This window comes from Nerophis lumbriciformis, linkage group LG18 (assembly GCF_033978685.3).
Source record: "Nerophis lumbriciformis linkage group LG18, RoL_Nlum_v2.1, whole genome shotgun sequence".
Classification (NCBI taxonomy): domain Eukaryota; kingdom Metazoa; phylum Chordata; class Actinopteri; order Syngnathiformes; family Syngnathidae; genus Nerophis; species Nerophis lumbriciformis.
The window spans coordinates 25,850,001-25,862,500 of record NC_084565.2 but is presented as its reverse complement, the minus strand read 5'-3'; the positions used below and the strand labels follow the sequence as shown (position 1 = coordinate 25,862,500).

At 40.3% G+C, this 12,500-nt stretch overlaps 1 protein-coding gene across 4 annotated transcripts in view; it reads left to right on the top strand.

Annotated features, from left to right (window-relative positions):
• celf5a (cugbp, Elav-like family member 5a) overlaps window positions 1–12,500 on the top strand; it is a 691,759-nt gene that overhangs the window by 45,263 nt on the left and 633,996 nt on the right. The window lies entirely within an intron of this gene.

Sequence of the window (12,500 nt, the reverse complement as noted above, 5' to 3'; positions counted from 1 at the left end):
TTTTTTGTGTTGACAAAATCCGGAGGCACACCACCAGCAGAAATCATTAAACAACGAAACTCAGTTGACAGTAAAAAGTTGTTGTTGCAATTGTTGGATATGACTTTAAACCATAGACAGAATAGGGATGAATATTAATATAGATACATAACTGACAACATGCAGTTTGAAATCCTTTCAGTGTACCCTTTTTTCCAATATAACCTTTCATGCCGACTTCTCGGACAAGTCCACACCTCATCGCCGCCACACTCTTGCTGAGCTAGAGCGTGTCATAGAAATAGAACAAGCGGACGTTGATGGCTGTCGGAGGGCTCACATGCTGTATGTTATCTTCCTTTCAGCTTCACTTAGTGGGCCGAGGAAGCATGGAGCAGAATGGGCCATTAATACCATGTCGTTGGGCTTTTTGACCTGCGATCTTCAATACGTGGACCCCTGTCATGATTTGGACCTAGATGCCTATACGTCACTTGGTATTAGAAATGGCATCAGATGATGCATGTCCATGTACAAGCCAGTCTGCCCGAAAACAGGAAGATCTAGAAAAATAAGTATCTTATTGACTAAAGTGTCAGACTGCAATTGCGTACTCGCGCAAAGCTCTTTGGGTAAATCTCTACCATATATGGAGATATCTGCTGATGTCGCATTTGGGGAAAACGTCACAAATTGGGCAAATTCCAAACGACTTTTTGGGGCGAAGTATGAAGGAAAGCAATATTGTTTTATAAATAACTCCGCTATGCCTCCATGGTTTAATTTCAAATTTTCTGGACTTATGCAGATTCCAAATACGCATAGGCATGCAGCAATAGGTAAGAAACGTTGGTTTTGCATAATAGATCTACTTTAGAGCAGAGCAAATAGCCGAGAGACAGATCTTATCTCAAAAGATTCTTAAGTTGAAGTACCACTGCAGAACATTTTCTTTTACATTACATGTTTCTTTAAGGAACATCCTTTATTGCCCCGCATATAAGATGATCCAAATGTAAGATTTGTTTTGTTCAAGACCTGTTTTAAAATATGTTTTCCATACCTTAAAATCAAAGAATAATTATATACTTTTTGTTGAGCCTGGTTGCATCTCTCAGGGTTACTTGTATGTGTGAGTGACAGGGAAGAAAAGTGCTGAGTCGTCTGAGGAGACAATGTTTGACACCACTTTGCTACAACATGTCGATACTGCAGAACGACATGTATCCTTTAGACTGTTTCTGAGAGTCAAAATAACATCTTATATTGACCGTCTTAACGATCAATATTAATAGAAGATGTTTGGCAGCACTTTTAATGATTTTCTTTGCTAAAACCTAATTTCATTTTCATTTTCATAATCTCACGTTGCATCAATCAACCTTAAAGGGAAACTGGATTTATTTCTGAATTTTGCCTATCATTTACAATCGTTATGAAAGACACAACAACCTTTTTTTTTAAATGCATTCTAAATATTAAATAAACGTAAATAAAAGTCTGATTACATCAGAGCCAATGAAAGCTCCGCCATTCTGCCCCTAAAATCTGATAAACAACCATCCAAAAAAAGCTAACAATGCACAATTTACATTTTGTGACTTGAATATTAGTGATATTGTTATTATAAGCTCTATTGCAGACATATTTTTTATAGCGGTGACTTGATCACTTCCGTGTGTGCCTATGTTTACATCGAGTGTTCTGCTGTTTCCTCGCTTCCTTGCTCCCTGTAAGTTTATTGCAGATCATAAATTATGCCTCACTTGAAAGTTGGGACACTTTGACAGCCTACAACTGGCGAGAACGACACAAAATGCGCTTGTTCCCCACAAACCCCCACCCCGTTTCTTCGCAATGATTATAATTGTTTTTTATCTAAAACTATATGACCATCCCAGCAGTCTGCATCCTAATGACAGCAGACCTTGTACAGTAAGTGATGTTTAATTATGTTTGTTGGCTCTCATAAAGTCTGCAGTGAGCAGAAATGAGTGATGAAGAAAAAAAAAAGCAAATGTGATGCATTTTTGAAATTAATGCGCTGTTGTTTAAAATGATTACAATACGTAAATGATAAATGTCATCATAAATGTGCCCGTTACTACATTACATATATATTTACATCATGTACAGTCACTATCAAAATTTTACATACACTGTGTGGTCAGATGAAATTAAAATGTTGCTGTTTGGCCACAATACCCAGCAATATGTTTGGAGGAGAAAAGGTGAGGCCTTTAATCCCAGGAACACCATTCCTACCGTCCAGCATGGTGGTGGCAGTATTATGCTCTGGGCCTGTTTTGCTGCCAATGGAACTGGTGCTTTAAATGGGACAATGAAAAACGAGGATGACCTCCAAATTCTTCAGGACAACCTAAAATCATCAGCCCGGAGGTTGAGTTGGGTGTTCCAACAGGACAATGACCCCAAACACACGTCAAAAGTGTTAAAGGAATGGCTAAATCAGGCTAGAATTAAGGTTTTAGTATGGCCTTTCCAAAGTCCTGACTTAAACGTGTGGACAATGCTGAAGAAACAAGTCCATGTCAGAAAACCAACACATTTAGCTGAACTGCACCAATTTTGTCAAAAGGAGTGGTCAAAAATTCAACCAGAAGCTTGTGGATGGCTACCAAAAGCGCCTTATTGCAGTGAAACTTACCAAGGGGACATGTAACCAAATATTAACATTGCTGTATGTATACTTTTGACCCAGCAGATTGGGTCACATTTTCAGTAGACTCATAATAAATTTTGTGAACAAGTATGTGTTCCAATCACTCTATCACAAAAAAATAAGAGTTGTAGGAATGATTGGAAACTCAAGACAGCCATGACATTATGTTCTTTACAAGTGTATGCAAACTTTTGACCGCGACTGTATGTAAAAACCCTAATGGAGATGTTTAAATGGTTTTTTTAGGGGCTCTACAGGCATAATTGAACGGCTCCCATAGGCTCCATTGTAAGCAGACTTCTGATTGCGATTTAATATTTAGAAGGCATCTTTTTTTAAATCCATTTGTCATCATGTCCTTCATAATGATTGTGAACAATAGTCAAAATGACCAAAAACGTGCACTTAAGCAACGGTGTGTGAATGAACAGTATGTCACATATCACCGGCCATAGACAAGTCGTCGAGTCACACACTTTATATTGTTGGATGGGGTATTTGCTGGATACCTTCTCTCCATATGGAAACCAGAAGGCACAGATGGTTTCAGGATTTGATGCAAAACATAAAGAGAGAAGCATGCTTTTGCTGACAGGAGATCTGATAGCCTTTAAATAGATGTTTGGACCCTGTTGGGAGTTCTTGGTTGTGCTCTTATTTGTGTTACGCACTCTTTAATCTTGTTATCCGCTGAAAGGAACAGCATGGCCTAATGAACACGCACTGGACTGGAATATAGCGCTGATGTCATGAGGAACCCCAGGGACGCCAGTGCCTGACATGTATGTTTGGTCGCCCAAAAAAAAACTAAACATGAAGCTCTGACAACCGACCAGGTGTGAGTGTGCGTACCGCTTGGATCTATTCGTCTATCTATCAGCCAATGTGGATACAGATAGGCAGGGAGTAAAACATTCATATGTGGCAGCTTGCCGTGATGGCACACCACCCACCACTTTTGAATTCATTATTTGCCTTTGTATCTGAGCTACTTATTGCATTACGTAATAACCGCAAGTGTGTTTGCATCCTCCTGTGGCAAATTAACGCATGAAAGTCTTTATTCATAGAATGAGCACAAAACTCCGAAGTGGATAGAAATAACAGGAGGGGTCTATTTGAGAGCCTAAAGAACCGCTAATCACAGCATAATAACAAAATCATACATCCTTAACATGGTTAAGGTTGGTTCAGTTTGACAAGTTGTATTGGATTTATTGGATTTGGCAATTTTCACAAGTGGTTTAAGGATTGGGACTTGTAAGTAGGGCTGGACAATCAATCACATTTTGCTTTCGATTATGACTTAACTAGTGTTGTCCCGATATCAATATTTTGGTACTGGTACCCAAATTGTTTCGATACTTTTCTAAATAAAGGGAACCACAAAAAGTTGCTTTATTTTCACCAAAAATCTTAGGGTACATTAAACATATGTTTCTTATTGCAAGTTTGTTCTTAAATAAAATAGTGAACAGTCTTTTAGTAGTAAGTAATCAAACAAGGGCGCCTAATTTAGTCTGCTGACACATGCAGTAACATACTGTGTCATTTTCCATCCTATTATATTGTTAAAATTATTAAGGACAAGTGGTAGAAAATGAATTATTAATCTACTTGTTCATTTACTGTTAATATCTTCTTACGTTCTCTTTTAACATGTTCTATCTACACTTCTGTTAAAATGTAATAATGTGGAGGTTTCACTCCCTAGTGGGTCCTCCTCTGGTGTTATCAACAATGTCCTTTATTGGCAGCTCACACACGCTATGATAGCACACAACTTTTCAGTTCCTGCTCCGTGACTTTTCAGTCTCTCTGGTCTTCTTCTTCTCCGACTCTCGTGCGCGTGTGTCTGCCCATCAGCAACTCCAAACTTTCCCCCCCGTGTGTCGGCCCGGCTGCTGCTGATAAGCATGGCAGGTGATTGGATGATCAGTCCCAGCTGGGTAATCCAATCACCTGCCAGCTGTGCTTCGAGGCCGGTCCATACACACTCCATTCCTGCAGGAGGGGCGCCGACCACGCCCCCCTCCACACACTTATGCTTCTGTTGTTTGATACTTCACATTAGTTTTGGATGATCCCACAAATTTGGGCATCAATCCGATACCAAGTCGTTACAGGATCATACATTGGTCATATTCAAAGTCCGGTACTTTTCAGAGGCGGTATAGTACCGAATATGATTGATTAGTATCGTGGTACTATACTAATACCGGTATACCGTACAACCCTAGACTTAACATGATCGTAAATCTATTACAATCTTAAAAAAAAACATTTAATGGGCCGTGCAACATGCATGCAAATTCCGGAGCATTGTCCGCTCAATGGTCTTTTTCTTAATAAAGACAGGCGAAAAAATAAAAAGAACATCGCGTGTGACGCCATCTTGAAAGTAAACCAACATCTGTCGCACCTGCCTTACGCCACTGCTGGCAAACGGCGAGGGTTCATGACATAGTGAGACTCGATCCAGGTCTATATGCATACAGGGTGTATTTGCAATAGTTTGCCATGGCACTATCTGGGTTGGCCCTGTGATGAGGTGGAGACTTGTCCAGGGTGTACACTGCCTACAGCCCGAATGTAGCTGAGATAGGCTCCAGCACCCCTCGCTAACCCGAACGGACAAGCGGTAGAAAAATGGATGGATGGATGGCCACTCAATGCTAGAGCCAAGGGGGAGGGTCAAGTAGTCTTGGACTTGGACTTCCTTTTTATTGTCATTCAAATTTGAACTTTGCAGAGCAGATTTGCAGTACTATGCATCGGTTGGGAACATCTCTGCGCTGCTGACCCGTCTCTGCTCGGGATGGTTTCCTGCTGGCCCCACTATGGACTGGACTCTTACTATTATGTTGGATCCACTATGGACTGGACTCTCACAATATTATGTCAGACCCACTCGACATCCATTGCATTCGGTCTCCCCTAGATATGCGGTCCTCTCCAAGGTTTCTCATAGTCATTCACATCGACGTCCCACTGGGGTGAGTATTTCCTTGCCCTTATGTGGGCTCTGTACCGAGGATGTCGTCGTGGCTTGTGCGGCCCTTTGAGACACTTGTGATTTAGGGCTATATAAATAAACATTGATTGATTGATTGATTGACAGATAAGAACGACATTTTGTTGCATTAGCTCATGGTAGTGCAGGATAAAAAAGCAATAAGGTGCACATATAGATAAATAGATTACTGTACAGATGAATATATTGCACTTTTGCATATGCATCCACGTTTATGGAAGTAGAAGAGGGGAGGGGGGATTCAAATCGTACCGTGAGACACGTGGCTCATACCCCCACACTTTCCTTCCACTCTCCCAAATTCTGGCGACCGCAAGACCAACATAATCCGAGTCGCATCCACATGTCTGCTCCACATTGTGCATCTTGTGCTTCTGCTGCGTACCTTCAGTATCGTCCGTTTTATTATTGCACTCGACCTAGGCAGGGGGGTGCAAGCGTGAGAGGCTTGGCAGTGATGTAGGAGGCAGGTTTATGGAAATAGCACCCGCATTAAAACCCCAATGAGTGCAGGGAGAGGATTATGTTCTGACACTTTCACACAAACACACACACACACACACACACACACAGCATCCTGCAATGTCAACACTAAGTAGATCCCCACCATCTCAATTCCCTCCGTCTATCTCTATTGCTGTCTTTTACGCTTCTCCTTTAAAAAGCTGCATACAGGTGCATGAGTGTTACCGGTACTATAGGTGGTCCTCAATGGGATGTACAGTACAAGGCTACGAGGGGCCGTGGCTGACCTTGGGGGGGGAAACGAGGCTGCTTCACCACCAAGCTGTTCCTCGACACACCGTGACGCTTTGCTCTCGCGCCGATATTAAAAAACAAACAAAACAAAAAAAACACGTAATCTTGCATACCCAGCACCGTCCATCTGCTTATCCGTCGCATGAGCCAAACTTGCTTGTCCGATCCTCTGCAAAAGTCTAAATTATTCAATGCTACACTGTGTGAAGGTTGGAGGTGCATGAGTTTGGATTGTGTGCGTGTGTGTGTGGTTGTGTGTGTTGAGTGGGGGTGGGAATAGAGCGGACTGGTCAGCATGAAGCCAATTGGTGCTGGCAGGATCTGAGGCCTTGTAGCGAGCGAGAGAGAGAGAGAGAGAACTCGTTAGAATTTAGCCTTTGGGAAACAGGAGTGTGCACGTGTGTGTGTGTGTGTGTGTGTGTGTGTGTGTGTGTGTGTGTGTGTGTGTGTGTGTGTGTGTGTGTGTGTGTGTGTGTGTGTGTGTGTGTGTGTGTGTGTGTGTGTGTGTGTGTGTGTGTGTGTGTGTGTGTGTGTGTGTGTGTGTGTGTGTGTGTGTGTGTGTGTGTGTGTGTGTGTGTGTGTGTGTGTGTGTGTGTGTGGTATAAAAGTGTGTGTTCCGTTCCTATCAGTAAAATGAGTGTGGCAGAAAAGGATGGTCTTTCTTTTTGTCTTTAAAATATTTATCCTTTGAATAACAGCGGTCGCGTGGTTTGAATATAATATTACTGTTCAAACCACAAAGCTCATCTTTACAGCTCAACTGTTTATTTTATTTTTTCATAACTGGCGCAGTGACATCTCTTAGGGCCGGGGCGTCCAAACGTACGGCCCGCGAACAGGTTTTTATCCGGCCTGCGGGATGAGTAGGCTAAGTATAAAAATGAGCCGAAATGTTTTGAATGAAATAAACAGCTGTTCTAAATGTGTCCACTAGATGTCGCAATAGCAATTATTTGTATCTTTGTAGATGATGCTGCAATAATTGCGCCACACCTAGTGTGTGTGACAATCATTGGTACTTTAACTTTTAACTTTAAAATATGTAAAAAAATATATATAGATAAACCACATGATGTTAGTGCACCAGTCGAGGAACATGAGCAAACTACATAAAAACATCCTGTAATTTTTTACCTTGATAGATTAAAAATGAACACCAATAAGTTGACTGAACATTATCCGGTAATTTATTCAGAAAGTATAAATAACGACAAATAAAGGTAAAATACTATTAACCGCAACATGTAAGTGTAAAAAAAAACCCAACAACATTATGATTTGTACATTTTCAGAATGTGCTTGTTCTATTTTTAAACAAAAGAAAACAATCTGAAGTTGTCATTATTTTTACGTTATCGTGCCGTGATTTTACCCGTCCGGCTCACTTGGGAGTAGATTTTTTCTCTATTTGGCCCCCGATCAAAAATGAGTTTGACACCCCTGTCTTAGGGCCTGTGTCAGGTTCAAACACTTATGACATCTATTAAACAAGACAAGAAGCAAGGAATCAAACAGACATAATTAAATTTGGCTCAATGAGGAGAAACGGGTAGACACTGTAGTGTCTCACCACACTCTGACGAAAGATTGTACGCTTCCTCTTATTTGGACTTTCCCTGATTACATGGCAACAGCTGTTTCTAAGGGAGGGGGGTCGTAAACAGCCATCACCTTTGATTAAAAACAGTTCAAAGAAATGGTCGTAAAACAGATCAAAGAAAAGGTGCCTGGAGGGGAGTCAGGCCCTGCTTCCTCTCCGCTTTGTAGATCTCGAGTCAAGACAAAATCTTCCTTTGGATTACAATAGAAGAAAGAAACCGAACCCCTCCTGTCTCCTCCCATCGTACACAGTGGAGTTTTACAAGCCCTTTGATTGGTTAGATCAAAGACAGCTTTTGTCTGCTCACTGGGAACTCATTGAAACACAAAGTTTTGTAATAACTTAGATACAATTATTCTGACAGCCTGATCTACTAAAGGTTTGCGTGCATTAAAACACGTGCAAACTTGATAGTGAACGCATAGCCGATCTACTAAGCTTGTGATCAGAAGATTGCACAATGCCTTCATATATATCCACATAATTAGAACACCCGCAATTATTGGAGGAAGAGATGCAAATGTAATCATTTTGCGCTCGTAGTGCGAATTATGGAGTCTGATACTGTTGTTTTGGCGTCTATATTTTGCACGCTTGGAATGTGTGCGCAAACTTGCATAGTTAGGCACAGATGGCCGCGTTGTGGTCAGAAGGAGGCGATCAGTGTAAAATGGCAGACAACGGAGAGTCCACGCTCGTGTCGACAATTGACATATTTCTTTCAGAATAACATGTAGGCTTTTATCTGTCTAGCAATTTCATCTTTGAGCTGATAAATGACATAAGGGCTGTCATATATTTTAATGGCATTGTTTTTTTTTCATATACATAAGCGACTAGTGTTGTCCCGATACCAAAATGATTTTGGTACTTTTCTGACTAAAGGGGACCTCAAAAAATTGCATAATTGGCTTTATTTTAACCAAAAATCTTACGGTACATTAAACATGTGTTTATTATCGCAAGTTTGCCCTTAAATAAAATAGTGAACATACCAACTTGTCTTTTAAAGGCTCCTAATTTGTCATTTTGTATTCTATTATTTTGTCAAAATTAAGGACAAGTGGTAGAAAATGAATTATTAATCTACTTGTTCATCTACTTGTTTCTTAACATGTTCTATCTACACTTCTGTTAAAATGTAATAATCACTTTTTCTTCTGTTTGATACTTTACATTAGTTTTGGATGATACCACAAATTTGGGTATCAATCTGATGATACCAAGTAGTTGCAGGATCATACATTGGTCATATTCCAAGTCCTCATGTGTCCAGGGATGTATATCCTGAGCTTATAAACATAATATAATTTTTATTTTAAATGAAAGAAAATGTTGTGATGCCAAACAATATCGACATAATCATAGTAGTATCGACGAGATACGCTACTGTACTTGGTATCATTACAGTGGATGTTAGGTGCGCTACGGTGTGTAGTGAAGCATGTTTAGCTATTCCTCGTCCTGCAGGGATGATACTTGTAAGAAACGTACTTTATTTGTCGCCATGGAGGAGAGGATTAGTGATTTAGAAGTAGCTAACACACTGTCGACTGGGGCTGGACTTTAAAGCTAGGTGGGCGTTTCGGTGTTATAACTTCTCCTTTATTGTTAGTTTTTAAGCCCTTTGTTCTCCCTTTTCTGTCTACACACTGTCTGTTTGTAAGTACTCTGTGATTGTGCGCTGCCGAGCATGCTCCTCTGCTCGCAAACCAGCAATGACACGACGTGACGAGGACAGGGGTGCCGGGGGGGTGGCGGACCTGTACTTTTCAGAGGCGGTATAGTACCGAATGTGATTCATTAGTTTTGCGGTACTATACTAATACAGATATATCGTACAACCCTATAGGCAACATAGTAATATGTCTCATGTGAAAAAACTTCTTCCTGCATCTTGTGTCTGTATCATTCCAGCGCACCATTGCAGTTTTTGCCGGGGTTTTTGGTTAAACCAGCGTCTCTCAGAGAGCACCTTTGGCGTGCTAAAAATAGGTTATGTGACCCCGAAACGGACAAGCGGTAAAAGATGGATGGATGTCTTGATCTCACTTTTATGTTGCCCAAAAAAGGTGGTACAGATTAAACTTGTGTCCTAACTGAGCAAAACACCACAAGTTGGTGCATGATGCTGTCTGTGTAGGAAATGAATGTCTCCATGGTGAAAGTAGATTGTACTTACAAAATCCTTATTATAATAAGGCGGTCTGTACCACTTTTGCACTTGTTATCAATAGTGCATGCAGTCTACTAGATCACCTGCAACACGTTCAATAATATGTGCAATTTTACATTTTGCATACGCAATTTAGTACTTGTTATTTGGGATCTTAGTCGATCAGGCTTTTGGTGTCTTCATTTCAATATTTTATCCCACGCTACCTCCTTGCAAGCAGCCTAAAAACAGGAGAAAGACCCCACAATTGGTAAAAATGTGCTCCACAATAGTGAAAATCTGTTTTTATCTGACATGCATTTGGGAAATGCACACCCATCCATCCATTTTCTACCGCTTATTCCCTTCGGGGTCGCGGGGGGCGCTGGAGCTTATCTCAGCTACAATCGGGCGGAAGGCGGGGTACACCCTGGACAAGTCGCCACCTCATCGCAGGGCCAACACAGATAGACAGACAACATTCGCACTCACATTCACACACTAAGGCTAATTTAGTGTTGCCAATCAACCCATTGATGCAAAATGTGCACAACTTCACAACCAACTGCTTTTCATCTTTGTTTGGCGTTCTTTGGTAGATTGGATTACACTTTTACTGCATCAATGACAAGGAAGAAACGAGACTTAATGGCAATTTTAAAATGCATGCATTAACCAACAATACTTAGCCTCAGTAGAAAATATTTAACCCTTTTAAGAAAATAAATCTTGGAAACAATAAATGTTTTATTTATAATATTTAGTAATATGTATTTTATACATAAAATATATATATTTTTTAGGATATACATATTATTTTGTTGAAAAAAAAACATTTTCTCAGGAAAATATATATTTTTGCACAAAAATATGAAGGTTTTTTGGGGAAAATACTACTTCTTAGAAAAATACTGCTTTTGCCACATATTTTTGACATTGTTTGTTTGAAAACATTCATCATTTTATTCTTAAAAAAAACAAACTTATTTTTCTTGATAATATACAACTTTTTTTTCCAAAATGATGTTTTCTCGATATAATGTATAATTTAGTGTGGTACCAATACTTAAAATGTCACCCTTGAATATAGTATAAAAATGTGTCCAAAACAAGTGCCCAGGAACCGCCTATTCATGCTGGTCACACCCTGCTGTGGGATGCCACACCACTCTTCAAACAGTACTTGTTGCAAGTTAAAGTTAAAGTCAAAGTACCACTGATAGTCACACACACACTAGGTGGGGTGAAATTACTCTCTGCATTTGACCCATCCCTTGTTCCACCCCGTGGGAGGTGAGGGGAGCAGTGAGCAGCAGCGGTGGCCGCGTTTGGGAATCATTTTGGTGATTTAACCCCCAATTCCAACCCTTGAGGCTGAGTGCCAAGCAGGGAGGTAATGGGTCCCATTTTTATAGTCTTTGGTATGACTCGGCCGGGGTTTGTTAGCCAACATCACCACATTGGTCACTTAAGCTTGAACAATACACGCAAGCTGATTCCACACGTTGGCCATAGATTAGGGCTGTTGGTATGCAACTTTAATTTCCTTCCTAAACTCTTGAGGTAGTCTCTGATAAACACCATGCTGTGGTGGTGGGCGTTGTCCTCTTGTAAAATAGAGTTTGGTGTCAGAGTTAGGTTTGTCCAGATGTATTTCGTGATGACAAGCAACACTTTTCCAGTGATGGAGATGCCCATGCTTCACGCTCCTGGTTGAGTTGTGGCATACCACAGCTGTGTGTGACCGAACAACCTTAACCTGGGGGTCAGCAACCTTAGTGGCTCCCTGAACCTCTTTCTTTAGAATGTTTGAAAATGGAAAATGATGAAGAAAAATGTTTTTGTTTTAATATATTTTCTGTAGAACAAACATGATACAAACCTTCCTAATTGTTAGTCATACATGCTTCACTTATGAGAGTATTTGGCAAGCACCGTTTTGTCCTACTAATTTCAGCGATACTTGAACTCATCATAGTTTGTACAACTTTCTCTGATGCTGCCACATAGATGTGTTTTATGACACTCCTTTGTCTCATTTTGTCCACCAAACTTTTTATGCTGTGCATGAATGCACAAAGGTGAGCTTTGTTGATATTATTGACTTGTTGTAGTGTTAAGGTATATTTGGTCAGTCTAACATGCTATTTAGGCTAGCTGTATGTACATATTGCATCATTATGCCTTGTATGTAGGTATATTTGAGCTCATTTAATTTCCTTTACTTATGTCCTCTGTGTATTTAATTTATATTTGCATGTCTCATGACACATTATCTGTATGTAATATT